Here is a 17,229-nt window from a genome sequence, read left to right as displayed (position 1 = left end):
AACACAGCGAGTCTCGACGTATGCCATATCTCTCTTTTGCCCTTGCATGTGTTTGTGATGAGTGCAAACACGTGGGTCAGTTTGTGCCACTATATTTTCTATAAGATCGTCTATGCAAAGTACCGTGTTTCTTTATACATATTTAACAGGTGAGGTAACATGGAGTTTAGCGTCTCTTTCAAGATTATTTTACTCATATAGCGACGTGAGTGAGTGAGTGAGTGAGTGAGTGAGTGAGGGAGGGAGTGAGTGAGTGAGTGAATGAGTGAGTGAGTGAGTGAGGGAGTGAGTGAGTGAGGGAGTGAGTGCGTGAGTGCGTGCTTGAGTCTGTTTGCAATGGCCCGGACTAATGCCGATTTTAAAGTGCTCGCCCACTTTGATACCTTACCGCAATTTTACATGGATACTCTAATCTCGAAATTGAACACCTGTCAAATATAGTTTAGCGAACTTAATCGATGATAGCCGATTGTAATGTGAGGGGGATAACTCTGGATGTGTTAACATCGTCGCTAGCTGTCAAGGTGTCCGTGAAACGGCTCACTAGCCATATGGATAAAGACATTTTAGACAAATTAGTCATATAGTGCGAGTCGCACGTGCGAGCCAATCCATCACGAGACCAGCTGCAGTAAATGATATATCACCTCGTTATTTCCAGATGTTTGTGGCTGTACGGCATCCTGGCCGTAATGGCAATAGCCAAACAAAACGTTACCCTATGGCAAAACAAGGTGACAAATACTAAAATGTAAAATAGTATTGCATAATTATTTGTAATCAATAATTACGTTGATGAAAAGTTAACATCTGCCAAAATAATGTATGAACGTCCCACATGCATCCGTGCATAGATGTACTTATTATTATGGTAATTGGAATTTATCATTATGGAAAGGTATGCGAAAAATCATAACGTCACTTGTACGTGTGTGATGTACGACTAGCCCCTGCCCCTTGTTCAGTTCATTTGCAGGCAAAACACAAGACACGTAGCCGTTGAACTAACAGAGTTTATTGAATCAAATACACATCGAGTCGAAGCAGTGACGTTTTCTCGTCAACCTGAAAAATAGAAAGTCACTTTGTCTTGACTAATATCATGAAAACTTGTAAGATTTACATTACAGGCTTTTGTACCTATTACACATAGACATAAAAGGGCTTTAACCAGTTTACATTGATTTCGTATCCAAGGCCAAAAGCCAAAATGTAGTTTCATCGTTTGTAACTGTTCTGAGTGAGTGGGTGAGTGGGTGAGTGGGTGGGTGACTGAGTGAGCTAGTGAGTGAGTGGGTGGGTGCGTGAGTGAGCTAGTGAGTGAGTGAGTGAGTGTATCTCGTGTCCGTTTCATATTGGCCGAAATCGCAAAGTGATGGAGTCTATAAAACATTATTGCTTTCGTGAAATCAACGTCGAGGGTATGGAGATGAGAAAACAAGGTTCATAATCAACGATTGTAGGACCATGATACGGAGGGAAAGTGATGACCCAGAGGACGTTACTCTGCACAGTGAATTACGGATTGGAACCCAGTTTTCGTGGAAAGAAACAGTAAAAACATTAATTGAAAATTGACCTTTATGCAGAGCTCAACCATGATGTCGATGACGACGGTGACGTCTGTGACGATGACGACGACATCGGCGATGACGATGAGCATCACCCAAATCGAATGCCAACAAAGAGCCTACGGAAAATAACATAAAAAGATCAATTGAAATTTAAAATGCTAATTTATGAAACAAAACTAGATGACATCGAAATCAGCACTTTTCTTAAACTATACTCACCCAACAAAAGCACCACCAGCAGATAAGAGATCTTCATGACTGACAGAAAGAAGCGTTGAAGTTTTGATTGAAGATTAACGGACTTCAGACAGACCTGTTTATGTTTGACTGTAGACTCGCAACAGGTCTTTTATATTCAAGTGAACTCGGAAGTCATCATTAAAATAGTTCAATTGATGCCAATTTAATTTTGTTATGTTCGGACTTCTTGCTGATTGTTGATACTCACAATCACGTCAAGTTTCACAGACGTGTCTCCCTCACAATAGTGACGGTTGTTGATGCTGCTGTCGGTGTAATGGTGTAGAGCAGGCAGTGGACGCCGTCGGGGGCATTGGTGCACAGCGTGGTGGTGGTCACATGGAGTGTACATGCTCAATAAACGTGGTTGTCAACATCAACTATCGGCAGGCGTTATGGACGGTATACGCACGTTTACCTCCGAGCACTTTGGTATATATATGATATCTAGTTATTATAGGCCCTGAGACTGACACATTCTATCTGTGCATCATACACCTTGCAGATTGTTTCTACAGAAAGAGGATGAAGATTTCTTATCTGATGGTTCTGCTGCTGCTGGGTGAGCGAGTTTAGATTAATTGCGCTTTGAACAATATTTACCGTGCCTAAATACGGAAAAAGCACTTTCTCACTTGAAAAATATTTTATTCGAAATTAAGCCTAGGGCTCAATTTCGGAAGCTTACACTTTCCTACCTAAATAGGTGACGACCTTTGCTAAAAGAAAGTTGTTTTAAAGGAGAAAATATAATACATGGATTTTACGTTTGAACAGGAAGTAACTTCATAGAATGCAAAACGTATTGTTGAATGTACATTAAGTTTTGCCATGTGTAGTGCATCGCGACGTATAAACTTTCGAAGGGGGTAAGGTATAACTTTATGACTCCAAATTAATAGCCGAATTTAAGCCCATTGGCTTTAATACGATTTTGTTTCCGTTTTTAAGTCCACCAGCGTATTTCCGCGCGGGCCTAAATATGGGAAGTCACGGTAAGGTATATCACAGCTTGATGTGGGAGGGAAGCAGGTCTTTGGTGAACCCTACGAACACGTGTGGTGTTGACAAGTCTGGAAACATAAGGTCGAACTGTGATTCGAACCCAAGATATTACTATTAGATTTCTGGCAAGCATGATGAGGCAACTCGTTAAAATGAATGGAATTCTTGATCTTCTAGGTTCCTTATTGGCATTTGACATGACTGGAGCACATCGTCACCGAAGATGTCGTCGTCATCGCCACAGACGTCATCGTCGTCATCGTCACCACGGCTGAAATATCAGTGAAAGGTGTCTGTTGCAACATAGTCAAGGTAGATTACCTTGCTTGAAGTGTTTAGCGTAATTAACGCTGTTGGTTGCCTTTAGCATTTAAGTATCCAACCAATTTTATAGTTCATGCTACAACATTATTGTATAAACTTTATCAAGACTTTCCCCATGAAACTGCCCTACAGGCTCTGTGGATATACAGGCTCCTTAGTGAGATCTCGGAGCCAGAATAAACATTAACGCAAATGATGACACGATGACTTTGATTCATCTTTTGTTCTTTCCTTTTTCAGAGCAGGGATTAAGACAAGCAGCATGCAAATAGTCACCCTTTATATCTCCAGCGGCGCATTATGATAGTGTTGAAATAAATCATCTATTAATAATCTCATCTTGTCTTAATTATTTTACCATTTGTGTATACGTGTAAAGGAAATAGCACCGGTTGCCATGAAGGCGCAGGACCTCTCTGTGAAGAGGTGAATATCTTAGGCGAGCAAGCATTCTTTGATCATGGGTTTGAATCCCATATTCAGCTTAATTCTTGGTTTCTCAGTACCATCCCATACCATTATACTTGTAAAGACTTGTGCTCTGGCTTGAACACCAGTGGATGAGAGCACGCAATGGAGATGAGATGACCAAGCCGAATCGCAAAGCCTGACCACCCCATTCCGACTTTAGTCGGCTCTTCCGACAGGCTTGGGGCACTGGGAACCTACACGGCACGACAATGGGTGATTTCCGTCAGCTGGTCACTGGGTGGACACCACTGGATAGTTACCCGAAATGCAGGATACCCAACTGGTATCGTGTGTTTGCGGATACCATGCCAGACCCTCGAGAACCCAACTATTTTCCCATGTGCTTGCCATTCTGATTCTTAATCCACTTAGGGTATGATCTTGTCAAATAACCGTATACTCAATGTTTATCAAATTATTCATAATGAAAGGGAAATCTGTATCCGAGGCATATTTAAAAAGTAATAATTGATAATCAGTTGATAGAATCAACACTTTTCCCCCAGAAATGACTTAAATTTTATCCATTTAGATAGCATGTATTAATTCTTTGACGGTTGCTATCCACAACCATGTACAATGAAAGGAGAAAGGAATTTATTAGCTTGTCAATGCGTTTTTAAACAGCGAGTCTCGACGTATGCCATATCTCTCGCTGTGCTTATCTTGCCTTTGCATGTGTTTGTGACGAGTGCAAACACGTGGGTCAGGTTGAGCTACTATATTTTATAAGCACTTCATTCTATAACATCGTCTATGCAAAGTACCGAGTTTCTTTATACATATTTTACAGGTGAGGTAACATGGAGTTTAGCGTCTCTTACAAGATCATTTTACTCATATAGCGAATTGTGTGCGTGAGTGAGTGAGTGAGTGAGTGAGTGAGTGAGTGAGTGAGTGAGTGAGTGAGTGAGTGCGTGAGTGAGTTTAGTGCATGAGTTCGTGTGTGCGTGAGTGAGTGCTTGAGTCTGCTTGCAGGGGCCCGGACTAATGCCGATTTTAAAATGCACGCCCACTTTGATACCATGCGGCAATGTTTACATGGATACTCTACTCTCGATATTGAACACCTGTCAAATATAGATTAGCGAACTTAATCGATGATAGCCGATTGTAATGTAAGGGGGATAACTCTGGATGTGTTAACATCGTCGCTAGCTGTCAAGATGTCCGTGAAACGGCGCGCTAGCCTTATGGATAAAGACATTTTAGACAAATTAGTCATATAGTGCGAGTCGCACGTGCGAGCCAATCTATCACGAGACCAGTCACTGATATATCACCTCGTTATTTCCAGATGTTTGTGGCTGTACGGCATCCGACCCGTGAAGATTCCGGGGTAGAATAGGTCTTCAGCAACCCATGCTTACCTTAAAAGGCGACTATGCTTGTCGTAAAAGGCGATTAACGGGATCGGGTAGTCAGGCTCGCTGACTTGGTTGATGCATGTCATCGATCCCAATTGCGTGAATCGATGCTCATGATATCAACTACTGGATTGTCTGGTCCAGACTCGATTATTTACAGACCGATGTCATATAGCTGGAATATTGCTGAGTGTGGCATTAAACAACAAACTAACCAACCAACTGTACGGCATCCTGGCCGTAATGGCAATAGCCAAACTAAACGTTACACTATGGCAAAACAAGGTGACAAATACTAAAATGTAAAATAGAAACCTATAATCATTTGTGATCAATAATTAAGTTGATAAAATGTTAACATCTGCCAAAAAAATGTATGAACGTCCCACATGCATCCGTGCATAGATGTACTTATTATTATGGTAATGGGAATTTATCTTCATGGAAAGGTATGCGATTATTATGGAAAGGTATGCGATAAATCATACCGTCACTTGTACGTGTGTGATGTACGACTAGCCCCTGCCCCTTGTTCAGTTCAAATACAGGCAAAACACAAGACACGTAGCCGTTGAACTAACAGAGTTTATTGAGTCAAATACACATCGAGCCGAAGCAGTGACGTTTTCTCGTCAACCTGAAAAAAAGAAAGTCACTTTGTCTTGACTAATATCATGAAAACTTATAAGATTTACATGACAGGCTTTTGCACCTATTACACATAGACATAAAAGGGCTTTAACCAGTGAGTGAGTGAGTGAGTGAGTGAGTGAGCTAGTGAGTGAGTGAGCGAGTGAGTGAGTGAGTGACTGAGTGACTGAGTGAGTGAGTGAGTGTCCGTTTCATATTGGCCGAAATCGCAAAGTGATGGAGTCTGTAAAACATTATTGCTTTCGTGAAATCAACGTCAAGGGAATGGAGCTGAGAAAACAAGGTTCATAATCAACGATTGTAGGACCATGATACGAAGGGAAAGTGATGACCCAGAGGACGTTACTCTGCACAGTGAATTGCGGATTGGAACCCAGTTTTCGTGGAAAGAGACAGTAAAAACATTAATTGAAAATTGACCTTTATGCAGAGCTCAACCATGATGTCGATGACGACGGTGACGTCTGTGACGATGACGACGACATCGGCGATGACGATGAGCATCACCCAAATCGAATGCCAACAAAGAGCCTACGGAAAATGACATAAAAAGATGAATTGAAATTTAAAATGATAATTTATGAAACAAAACTAGATGACATCGAAATCAGCAATTTTCTTAAACTATACTCACCCAACAAAAGCACCACCAGCAGAAAAGAGATCTTCATGACTGACAGAAAGAAGCGTTGAAGTTTTGATTGAAGACTAACAGACTTCAGACAGACCTGTTTATGTTTGACTGTAGACTGACAACAGGTCTTATATATTCAAGTGAACTCGGAAGTCATCATTAAAATACTTCAATTGATGCCATTTTAATTTTGTTATGTTCGGACTTCTTGCTGATTGTTGATACTCACAATCACGTCAAGTTTAACAGACGTGTCACCCTCACAATAGTGACGGTTGTTGATGATGCTGTCGGTGTAATGGTGTAGAGCAAGCACTGAACGCCGTCGGGGGCATTGGTGCACAGCGTGGTGGTGCTCACATGGAGAGTACATGTTCAATAAACGTGGTTGTCAACATCAACTATCGGCAGGCGTTAAGGACGGTATACGCACGTTTACCTCCGAGCACTTTCGTATATATATATATGATATCTAGTTATTATAGGCCCTGAGACTGACACATTCTATCTGTGCATCATACACCTTGCAGATTGTTTCTACAGAAAGAGGATGAAGATTTCTTATTTGATGGTTCTGCTGCTGCTGGGTGAGCGAGTTTGGATTAATTGCGCTTTAAACAATATTTACGGTGCCTAAATACGGAAAAAACCACTTTCTCACTTGAAAAATATTTTATACGAAATTAAGCCGAGGGCTCAATTTCGGAAGCTTACACTTTCCTACCTAAATAGGGGACGACCTTTGCTAAAAGAAAGTTGTTTTAAAGGAGAAAATATAATACATGGATTTTACGTTTGAACAGGAAGTAACTTCATAGAATGCAAAACGTATTGTTGAATGTATATTAAGTTTTGCCATGTGTAGTGCATCGCAACGTATTAACTTTCGAAGGGTGTAAGGAATAACTTTATGACTCCAAATTAATTGCCGAATTTAAGCCCATGGCCTTTAATACGATTTTTTTCCGTTTTTAAGTCCACCAGCGTATTTCCGCGTGGGCCTAAATATGGGAAGTCACGGTAAGGTATGTCACAGCTTGATGTGGGAGAGAAGCAGGTCTTTGGTGAACCCTACGAACACGTGTGGTGTTGACAAGCCTGGAAACATAAGGTCGAACTGTGATTCGAACCTAAGATAATACTATTAGATTTCTGGCAAGCATGAGGAGGCAACTCGTTAAAATGAATGGAATTCTTGATCTTCTAGGTTCCTTATTGGCATTTGACATGACTGGAGCACATCGTCACCGGAGATGCCGTCGTCATCGCCACAGACGTCATCGTCGTCATCGTCACCACGGCTGAAATATCAGTGAAAGGTGTCTGTTGCAACATAGTCAAGGTAGATTACCTTGCTTGAAGTTTAGCGTAATTAACGCTGTTGGTTGCCTTTAGCATTTAAGTATACAACCAATTTTATAGTTCATGCTACAACATTATTGCATAAACTTCATCAAGACTTTCCCCATGAAACTGCCCTACAGGCTCTGTGGATGACTAGGATGGGCTTAAGATATCCTACGTGAACATCCTTAGTGAGATCTCGGAGCCAGAACAAACATTAACACAAATATATCGACTGTCCCTATTGAAACATTGTGAGTATATGACACGATGACTTTGATTCATCTTTTGTTATTTCCTTTTTCAGAGCAGGGATTAAGGCGAGCAGCATGCAAATAGTCACCCTTTATATCTGCAGCGGCGCATTATGATAGTGTTGAAATAAATCATCTATTACAAATCTCATCTTGTCTTAATTATTTTACCATTTGTGTATACGTGTAAAGGAAATAGCACCGGTTGCCATGAAGGCACGGGACCTCGCTGTGAAGAGTTGAATCTCTTAGGCGAGCAAGCATCAGATGATGATGGGTTTGAATCCCATATTCAGCCTAATTCATGGTATCTCAGTACCATCCCATACCATTATACTTGTAAATACTTGTGCTCTGGCTTGAACACCAGTGGATGAGAGCACGCATTGGAGATGAGATGACCCAGCCAAATCGCAAAGCCTGACCACCCCATTCCGACTTTAGTCGGCTCTTCCGACAGGCTTGGGGCACTGGGAACCTACACGGCACGACAATGGGTGATTTCCGTCAGCTGGTCACTGGGTGGACACCACTGGATAGTTACCCGAAATGCAGGATACCCGACTGCTATCCGTGTGTTTGCGGGTACCAGACGCTCGGGAACCCAACTATTTTGTCCTTGTACTGTGCCATTCTGATTCGTAATCCACTAAGGGTATGATCTTGTTAAATAACCGTATACTCAATGTTGATCAAATTATTCATAATGAAAGGGAAGCCTGTATCCGAGGCATATTTAAAAAATAATAATTGTTAATCAGGTGATATCATCAACACTTCTTCCCCACAAATGACTTAAATTGTATCCATTTAGATAATATGTATTAATTCTTTGACGGTTGCTATCCACAACCATGTGCAATAACAGTGAGTGAGTCTGGTTTTACGCCACATTTAACTATATTCCAACTATATCACGGCGGGGGACACTAGAAATGGGCTTCACACATTGTACCCATGTCGGGAATCGAACCCGGGTGTTCGGCGTGACGAGCGAACGTCTTAACCACAAGGCTACCCGCCCGACCGCAATAATAGGAGAAAGGATTTCCTCAGCTAGTCAGTGTGTTATTATACAGCGAGTCGCGACTTATGCCATATATCTCTTTGCTTATCTTGCCTTTGCATGTGTTTGTGACGGATGCAAACACGTGTGTCAGGTTGTGCGAACACCTGGTATCATATTTTTTTTTGAGTGATTCATAATTCGTACAATGGACTCTGCTCTGAGCAGTGATTTTATTTGATTCAAGTGACCATCTGTACCTTCCCTAAATGAGGGGCATGGGGTAGCCTAGAGGTTTAAAGCAACAGTTCGTCAGGCCGAATGCCCGGGTTCGATTCCCCCCATGAGTTCGCCATGATATTTCTGGCATAAAATCCAACTCACTCACTAATTCCTTAAGCGTTTGTAATCTACTGCTTGCTGTTTGTAGATGTTGGCAGCTGCGTTGACTGCCCATGATCTTACAATATAGCAATCTTGGCCTGCTGTGATGGTGACCTATGTCTCTGTTGGATAACAATGTCAATTGTAAGAAGTAGGATATTCGTGATGGATGACAGTTATTAATGACTCGAGCCTAACAGTCATGACGGACATTCTATTGAATTTATCAAATATGACATTAAATATGTCAACATGATGGGCTATGCTTTCCCACGGTGTGGCCTCCATGGAGCTTCCGCACTTCCTCTCCCTGCCAACATTTGTTTTTTAATGGAAAGTGTTTTTAGCGGCTGGTTATACCGGTTATAAGGAACAAAGGCTTAATAGGGACGGAACATTTGATATTTTTGATATACTATGCTTCAGACTATTGTCAGAAAAATACATTGTCTGCCACAAAAATACATGTGTCAAGATGAGATAAAAAGAGATATTTAGTCTCAGGTTAAATTAAAAACATAACTGTTTTTGTTCAGTCGGCATGTATTAGACTAATGGGTGTGTTTCTCGGCAGGATAAAGCCAACGGATGAAAACGATATCCGTTGGGGTCATATGCGGCTAGAGATGCAAATATAAGGTCAAACTTTCACGGTTTATAAACACACATGGCGTAGCCCTTGTCATTCGGTGATCGAGTCAGAATTATCCCTCGGGAATCTGGAGAACCGCTGGGATAATTGCTATCATTATGAAAAGATTAGTCTAATATACTGAAAAACAGTGTCTAACTGTGACGTAACTAAGGTATTTTACAAGTTTTGGCAACTTTGGATATATAAATTGCGAAACAATTTAGCGAGGGCACTAGCAAAGCGGGATCACTTTCCGGGATCCATATCTGTGTTTGTAGACCTCTGCGGTTTGGAACCTTTTCCACAAATTAAATCAGTTGGATTTGGCCGAAATATGTTCAATTTGTTACCTTGTTTCGATTTATCGCTGTGTGTACATCTGACTGCACTTGGTAACGTTATGACCGGACAGGCCGACAGTCAACAACGTCAGACTGTGGCCGTGACGTCTCATAGACTAGGGTTAGAGTAGCTTCTCTTTGATAAAGGACAGTTACTCTATCGGACAGACCGATGGATTGCCACGAAAGGCAAGTAAAACAATTTGTGTAGGCAATTGTTGTTTTGCATATATGTAGTTACGCCACTGTATAAGAAACAGGTTTCTGTTGGAACTATATTGGCTACTGTCACTGTCCGACTGACACATCACGTACCTTCTGACGTAATATATATTAATGCGCACATTCATGGAAGCATTGCAATGTTTAGGTAATGTTTGTGCGAGATGGAAAGCGATTTTGGAGTACAGAAATGAAGAATGACATTATATGATAAAGAGGTTATCACTCTTGTGTCTTTGGGAATGGTAAATATCCTGTTTTAGGAATAAATAGATAGATAGATAGATAGATAGATAGATAGATAGATAGATAGATAGATAGATTATGAAATATGAAACAGTAATCAAAATATACTAAATTTGAAAAGTATATTCTTTTAATTATGACATTATTACATTGTTGTGACCTTAAATTCAATCAAATGTTTCTTTCAAGGTTGCATTCAATTTGTCTTATCTGAATATATTGTAACAGTAAATATTAGTTTTTATTTAAGCTCACACATCCATACATTGGCAACGCGGAATTTTCATACATTAGTAGATACAGTGCATAAAAGTCATTATGGTCGCTCGCTCTAGTTACTCGTAAGTTATGTTGTGAAGTCGCGCTCAACAACAACAACAACAACAACAGCAACAACAACAACAACAACAACGACACATGTTGTTAAGCGCGACAATTTAACATTGGGTCATCTGTCTTATTTATGTAAGTGAGTTAAAGAGTAACACCAAAATCAGTACGATACGTTTAATGGTGACTACTTTGTGTCGTAAGTATATAGTCGCCATGTTGCATGTAGATAGACTACGTAACAGATAGAGGCGGATTAGAAACATCACTACCGGTCATGGTGAGGGCATTAAATAATCTCAAACGCAACATCAGAGAAAGAAACGACGCCATTGAAAATTATCCAGTTATCCAGACGTGTTCCGGAAAACGAAAACCTTACGTTTCATGTTGTGGATGACCTGATCCACATTTTCTGAGTGAGTGAGTGATTGAGAGTTTAATTTAACGTCAGCTTCATGTGGGAGGAAAGCTCGATGTGATGGATGTCTCGGACGTTTACCATCCTCGTGAAACCCACGAGCACGGGTATGGTTCTGACAGACCAACAAACATAATCGGGATGAGCCGGGATTCGAACCCACAATCATAGGTTTCTGGCGTGCCCAAGGGACACAGCTCTGCACAGCGAATTCCAGGGCCTTAGACAACTTTGCCACCCGTGACCCCGTATATAAAAGGCCCACGTACATATCACTGTGCTGTTGTCGCTCTAGTGTGAATCTTATCCACTTTAGGAAAGGTATATTATACATATATAAATGATCTTTTCAAGACCATGTCAAGGCAATGTTACACCGACATTTGTTCTGAGTCTTTGGTAGACTTGCATGAACACATTAACAGGAAAACCCACATGACTTCCACAAATGTAGAACCAGCGGGGCTTCCGGGTAAACAAATAGGTCCTTTGTAACCTATGCCGAACCTGTGCAACTTTGCACAGCGAATGGCGACACCTAAGACGTCTGGACCACCTGTTGTCCCTACGACTCTTACAACAAACATGAGGTACCGTGAAAACGCCCTATTGACAAGTGTTGTAATACAATGGTATGGAACCCATCCATTTTCGCATGCGTCAACTAAATAGGGAGGAAGGTTCTAAGTGATGCAGGTCTTTGACGTTATGAGTTTGATGTAACTTACAAGCCCGGGTATAGTCCTGACAAACCTAGAATCATAAGGAACTAACGATCACAGGATCCTGGCCTGGCCAAGGGACGTGACTCGGCATAGCGAATTACTGGCGAATTACGTTTGGTAAAAAAAATCAATAAAAAAACTCCGCAGTACATCAAGGCTGTTGACGCATAGCGTACATCTGTGATATTCTCTACTGAAACCTTAGAATATTTCAAATCCAACTGCATCCAAAGAGGTTTTGGAGTTTTCTGACCCTTTCTCAGTCCTATAATATCACACCCAATTACATCACTCTGTTTGTAATACGTCTTCATAGGCTCCCCCCGTTAATCCTGGTGTGTTTCCAATTGATTATCGTCTGATCATTGTTAAGAACGAGGTTGGACATGTTTGACTGACCGGAAGTGTCAAATGTTGGAGTTGTAAGAAGCTAACTTTTATCAGTAATGTTCAGATGGTTTTCAACTAGCCTTTTCACTTTTTTATACATGCGAGTTTTTACTTTTGAAATTATCAAGATTATCAATTCATTAGTATGGCTAAACTGAGTGAAAAGGCCTATTTTTGTACTTTTGAACAAAGCAATATATGAACAAGGTCGTGACCAAAGGTGATATTTTTGCCATAAGGTCGAACTGTTATTATCTAAGATTTTCTCGTGCTCATAATTTATATTCGATTTTTTTTGAAGTTCTTGAAAACCTCTAAACTCAGCCTTATTTGCACTTGTTGGCCTTATCTATGTATTCAGTGCTACAAGTCTAAAACATGTAATTGTAATTCTCTACGTAAACCTTTGGTCGTGGGTTCGAATCCACGTTCGACCTGATTATGTTTCTTGGTTCGTCAGCTCCAATAACCGTGCTTGTGGGTTTCACCAGAGGTTAATGTCCACTTGCGTTCCAACCATATTAAGCTGGAACTGCGTTAAGCTTCTATGGCAAAACGTCTGAAAACGTCTGAATAACTGAGTGAGTGAGTGAGTTGGGTTTAACGCCGCTTTTAACAGTATTCCAGTTATATCACGGCGTGTCAACTTAATGTGGGAGGAAAGCCCGAAGTGATGCAGGTCTCAGACGTTTATAATTACCTCTTCGGTGAAACCCACGAGCACGGGTATGGTGCTGACAAACCTAGAAACATAATCGGGGCGAACCGGGATTCGAACCCACAATCATAGGTTTCTGGCGTGCCCAGGGGACGCAACTCTGCACAGCGAATCGCGGCGCCTTAGACGACTGGGCCAACCGTGCCCTCCCTGAATTACTGAAACAATGATGGTGCTTTGGTTAGACCCTTTGTCCACATTATAACGACCCTTGGTCCACGTTATAACGACCCTTGGTCCACGTTATAACGACCCTTGGTCCACATCATAACGACCCTTGGTCCACATTATAACGACCCTTGGTCCACATTATAACGACCCTTGGTCCACGTTTTAACGACCCTTGGTCCACGTTATAACGACCCTTGGTCCACGTTATAACGACCCTTGGTCCACATTATAACGACCCTTCGTCCACATTATAACGACCCTTCGTCCACATTATATCGACCCTTCGTCCACATTATAACGACCCTTGGTCCACATTATAACGACCCTTCGTCCACATTATAACGACCCTTGGTCCACATTAAAACGACCCTTGGTCCACATTATAACGACCCTTGGTCCACATTATAACGACCCTTGGTCCACGTTATAACGACCCTTCGTCCACATTATAACGACAAGACATGATCCACTGAGATAGTTCACTCTATTTATTGAATAATGTGTTCATTAATCCGAGTTATATGTAGAGTTGTTTTTTTTCCGAAGACCTGAAACAAAACAAAACGAAACTCTTTGAAATCATGAACAAATTAGAAAATATATCAAATATCAAATGTATTGATCATTATATTTTCAGAGATATGCTCCACTGGGAGCTCAATAGAAAATGTCATAATTATCTTTCTTTGAAAACACATTTCAGTTCGTGTTTTCCTATTTTACACATAAGTATTTTGCATTAAGAAAATAAACTAAAACCTCTTTACCAATAATTGAATGAGCAAAACCAAAATATTTATGTTCTCCTTTAATTGCAACGAAGGAGGGATTCAAGATCACCTTGGCTTGTTACATATACATATAGGGTATGCACATATATATCAACCATGGTGTCGATGACGACGGTGACGTCTATGGCGATGGCGACGACATCGGCGGTGGCGATGAGCGCCTCTCATGTCAAATGCCAGCAAAGATCCTGCAACGAAATATAATAATCAAACGAGAAATATGTTCGGGAGTAAAACTTGTGTTGTTTACCTACCTGCAGTTAAAATGGTTTATCCATGACATCAAAAATTGATTTTCTCTGTGAAGGAAATAGTGAGACCCAGACTGAGTGAATACAATCTTCAGTGAGTGAGTGAGTGAGTGAGTGAGTGAGTGAGTTGGGGTTAACGCCACGTTCAACAGTGTTCCAGTTATATCACGGAGTGATGCAGGTCTCAGACGTTTACCACTTCGGTGAAATCCACGAGCACGGGTATGGTGCTGACAAACCTAGATACATATCCGGGATTCGAACCCACAAAAATAGGTTTCTGGCGTGCCCAAGGGACGCAACTCTGCACAGCGAATTCCAGGGCCTTAGACGACTGGGCCACTCGTGTCCCCCAATCTTTACGAACAACTCACCCAACAAAAGCATCACCAGTAGATAAGAGATGTTCATGATGGACAGCGTAACCCGTTTATGTTTGTTTGAAAGATCAGATTGTGTTGTTCTGGCTAGCACGATGTCCTTTATACACAACTAAACTCGGAAGTTCATCAGGAAAGTACTTCAGTTGATGCCATTTTGGTTGACATGTGTTATGTAGGGACTACTTGCTGTTTGCTGATCGTGACAAGCACGTCATGTTCCGTAGACGTGTCTTTCTTCAACTAGCGGACGAGCGGCGGTTGTTCATGATGTTCATGTGAGCAGGAAGAAGTGCGGCGTCGGGGACACTGATGCACAGCGAGGTGGTGGCCACACGGACAAGACAGGGTCATTAAACGTGGTTGTCAACTTCAACAGTCGGCAGGCGTTATTGGAGATAGACATAACTGGATTGTATTTATAAATATACATAATTTATTATGAACAATTGGTAGACGTTCTCTACCCCGTATGTTTGGCTTCAGGATATTATTACAGGATGAAGATATCTTATCTAATGTTTTTTTATTTCTGCTGCTGGATAAATTGTAACTGCGATTATAATTAGTACCACACTTGCATCTAAATATACTCAGAAACAATATTAATATTTATTCAATTACATTCTACCATGAATTTGGAATTTACTCGACACTGATTGGTCAATCAGAGGCTATCAAATCACAATAAACCCCCTTTCAATCTGTTGGGCTTCGATGACAGCACGTGGAGCCGTACAACCAATGTAAACATAGGATAACTACGCAAAAACAAGTAGATTTTTACGTATTTGCATACTTTCTCAATGAAAGTTAACCATTCTTTGACATTTGTTTATGAAAATGTGTAGACATGAAACGGTATGAAAAGCATAAGAATCGTCACATGGGCCGGCCTGTGGCAGAGGTACTATGCCAGCTGGCTGCCGGCCGCATGGAACTCTGGGTAGGAGAGTGGTAAAGTGAAAGCCTTGCAAAGCTTGCTTTGTTTTCTTAAGGGATGCCCACCTCATTTTAGCTTACAAAGTTGCCGTGCTTATATGCTTTCAATGCCTGTCATATGTTCAAGTGAAGTATTGCGGTGTAACAAACTGCCTGAGTATATACAGCGCCATATTTTGTTCGGTGATTCCGTAATTCAGATCGATAACCCACTCAAAACACTGGACTCAATCCATGCCGCTTCACTCAGTATATTTGCTAACACCAAAGAGTTCGCGCTTTATTGTATTAATCAGTGTCAATAATCCTAGATAATTCCCTTTCAAGGTGGCCAGGTCGGTTAAGGTGACCAAATTTGCTGTGCACACCAATGATCGTGGGTTCGAATCCCGGTATGATCTTATTATGCTTCTAACCCCCATACCACTGCTCATGGGTTTCAGCGAAGCCATTGACCTTTAAGACCACTAAAAGATGACACGTTGTTGTATAACTGAAACACTGTTCAAAGCAGACTTTACCCAAACTCAGTCATTCACATCAAAGTGACATTTCTGTCCCAGTCCCATGTGCCGCACTTCACATATTGCCGTTATAGGAGTCTTGTTTGCATCACATCCGTGCAAATGGGTACTGCTTCAAGCTCCCCTCCAAAACTCATCTGAAGCGCCTCGATATAACTCAAGTACTCCACTCACTCACACACTCACTCTTTTTCACATCAAATTTATGTCCCGAGTGAAAACCTCCTCAGTGAATATTCATCCATGTATATTATGCATCTAGGGTAATCACTGTGTAATGTGAGTGAGTTCGGTTTTACGCCACTTTTAGCAATAATCCAGCAATATCACGACAGGGGACACCGGAAATGGGCTTCACACATTGCACCCATGTGGGTAATCGAACCCGTTTCTTCGGCGTGACGAGCGAACGCTTTAACCACTAACTATAGGCTACCCCACCGTCCCGTAATAACTAATATGTAATGTCATAAGGTCAACCATTGGTCAGGGTGGCCTCACCCTGTGAGGATGCATGCTTGGTTGATGGGTTTATCTGAATCCGAAATCCTCGTTGATTAGGAGCCTTGATTGTGATATATACTCTCTGGTACGAACCTTCCGTTATTTCCCTACCATATATCTAGTGGTAGAACGTCCGCCCGGGAAGCGAAAGGTCCGGGGTTCGATCCCCGTCGCGTCTTGTCAACGTGTTAACAAAGACGTTAACATATGGTTCTTGTTGTTACCCTGCCTGGCGCTCTGAAATAAGGGGCTAAAACAGGGGCTAGTCGGGTCGGAGTAAACTGTGCCTGAGCGGGGTATTCATGTTAAACTGAGGCATGGTATTTCAGTTGGGATAGCACTATAAAATTGGCATTAGTTCGGACTAGTACAAACTCACACACAC

General features: G+C 41.4%; 4 long non-coding RNA genes across 4 annotated transcripts; 2 read left to right on the top strand and 2 right to left on the bottom strand.

Moving 5' to 3' along the window:
- Window positions 1-999: 999 nt before the first annotated feature.
- On the bottom strand, window positions 1,000-1,890 carry LOC124112709. Its single transcript, XR_006857655.2, has 3 exons — window positions 1,794-1,890; window positions 1,580-1,690; window positions 1,000-1,065 (listed from the first exon to the last, which is right to left on the bottom strand). It is a non-coding gene; the product is annotated as an uncharacterized LOC124112709 (long non-coding RNA).
- A 395-nt stretch (window positions 1,891-2,285) lies between these two features.
- Window positions 2,286-3,448, top strand: LOC124112740. The gene is made up of 3 exons (XR_006857663.2): window positions 2,286-2,376; window positions 2,997-3,131; window positions 3,384-3,448. It is a non-coding gene; the product is annotated as an uncharacterized LOC124112740 (long non-coding RNA).
- Window positions 3,449-5,565: 2,117 nt separating this feature from the next.
- LOC124112739 lies at window positions 5,566-6,356 on the bottom strand. Its single transcript, XR_006857662.2, has 3 exons — window positions 6,267-6,356; window positions 6,053-6,163; window positions 5,566-5,618 (listed from the first exon to the last, which is right to left on the bottom strand). It is a non-coding gene; the product is annotated as an uncharacterized LOC124112739 (long non-coding RNA).
- Window positions 6,357-6,762: 406 nt separating this feature from the next.
- LOC124112738 lies at window positions 6,763-7,992 on the top strand. The gene is made up of 3 exons (XR_006857661.2): window positions 6,763-6,853; window positions 7,474-7,608; window positions 7,918-7,992. It is a non-coding gene; the product is annotated as an uncharacterized LOC124112738 (long non-coding RNA).
- The last annotated feature ends 9,237 nt before the right edge of the window (window positions 7,993-17,229 follow it).

This window comes from Haliotis rufescens, unplaced genomic scaffold (assembly GCF_023055435.1).
Source record: "Haliotis rufescens isolate VD_foot unplaced genomic scaffold, xgHalRufe1.0.p SCAF_105, whole genome shotgun sequence".
Taxonomy (NCBI): Eukaryota; Metazoa; Mollusca; class Gastropoda; order Lepetellida; family Haliotidae; genus Haliotis; species Haliotis rufescens.
This window is presented reverse-complemented; position numbering and strand designations above follow the sequence as displayed.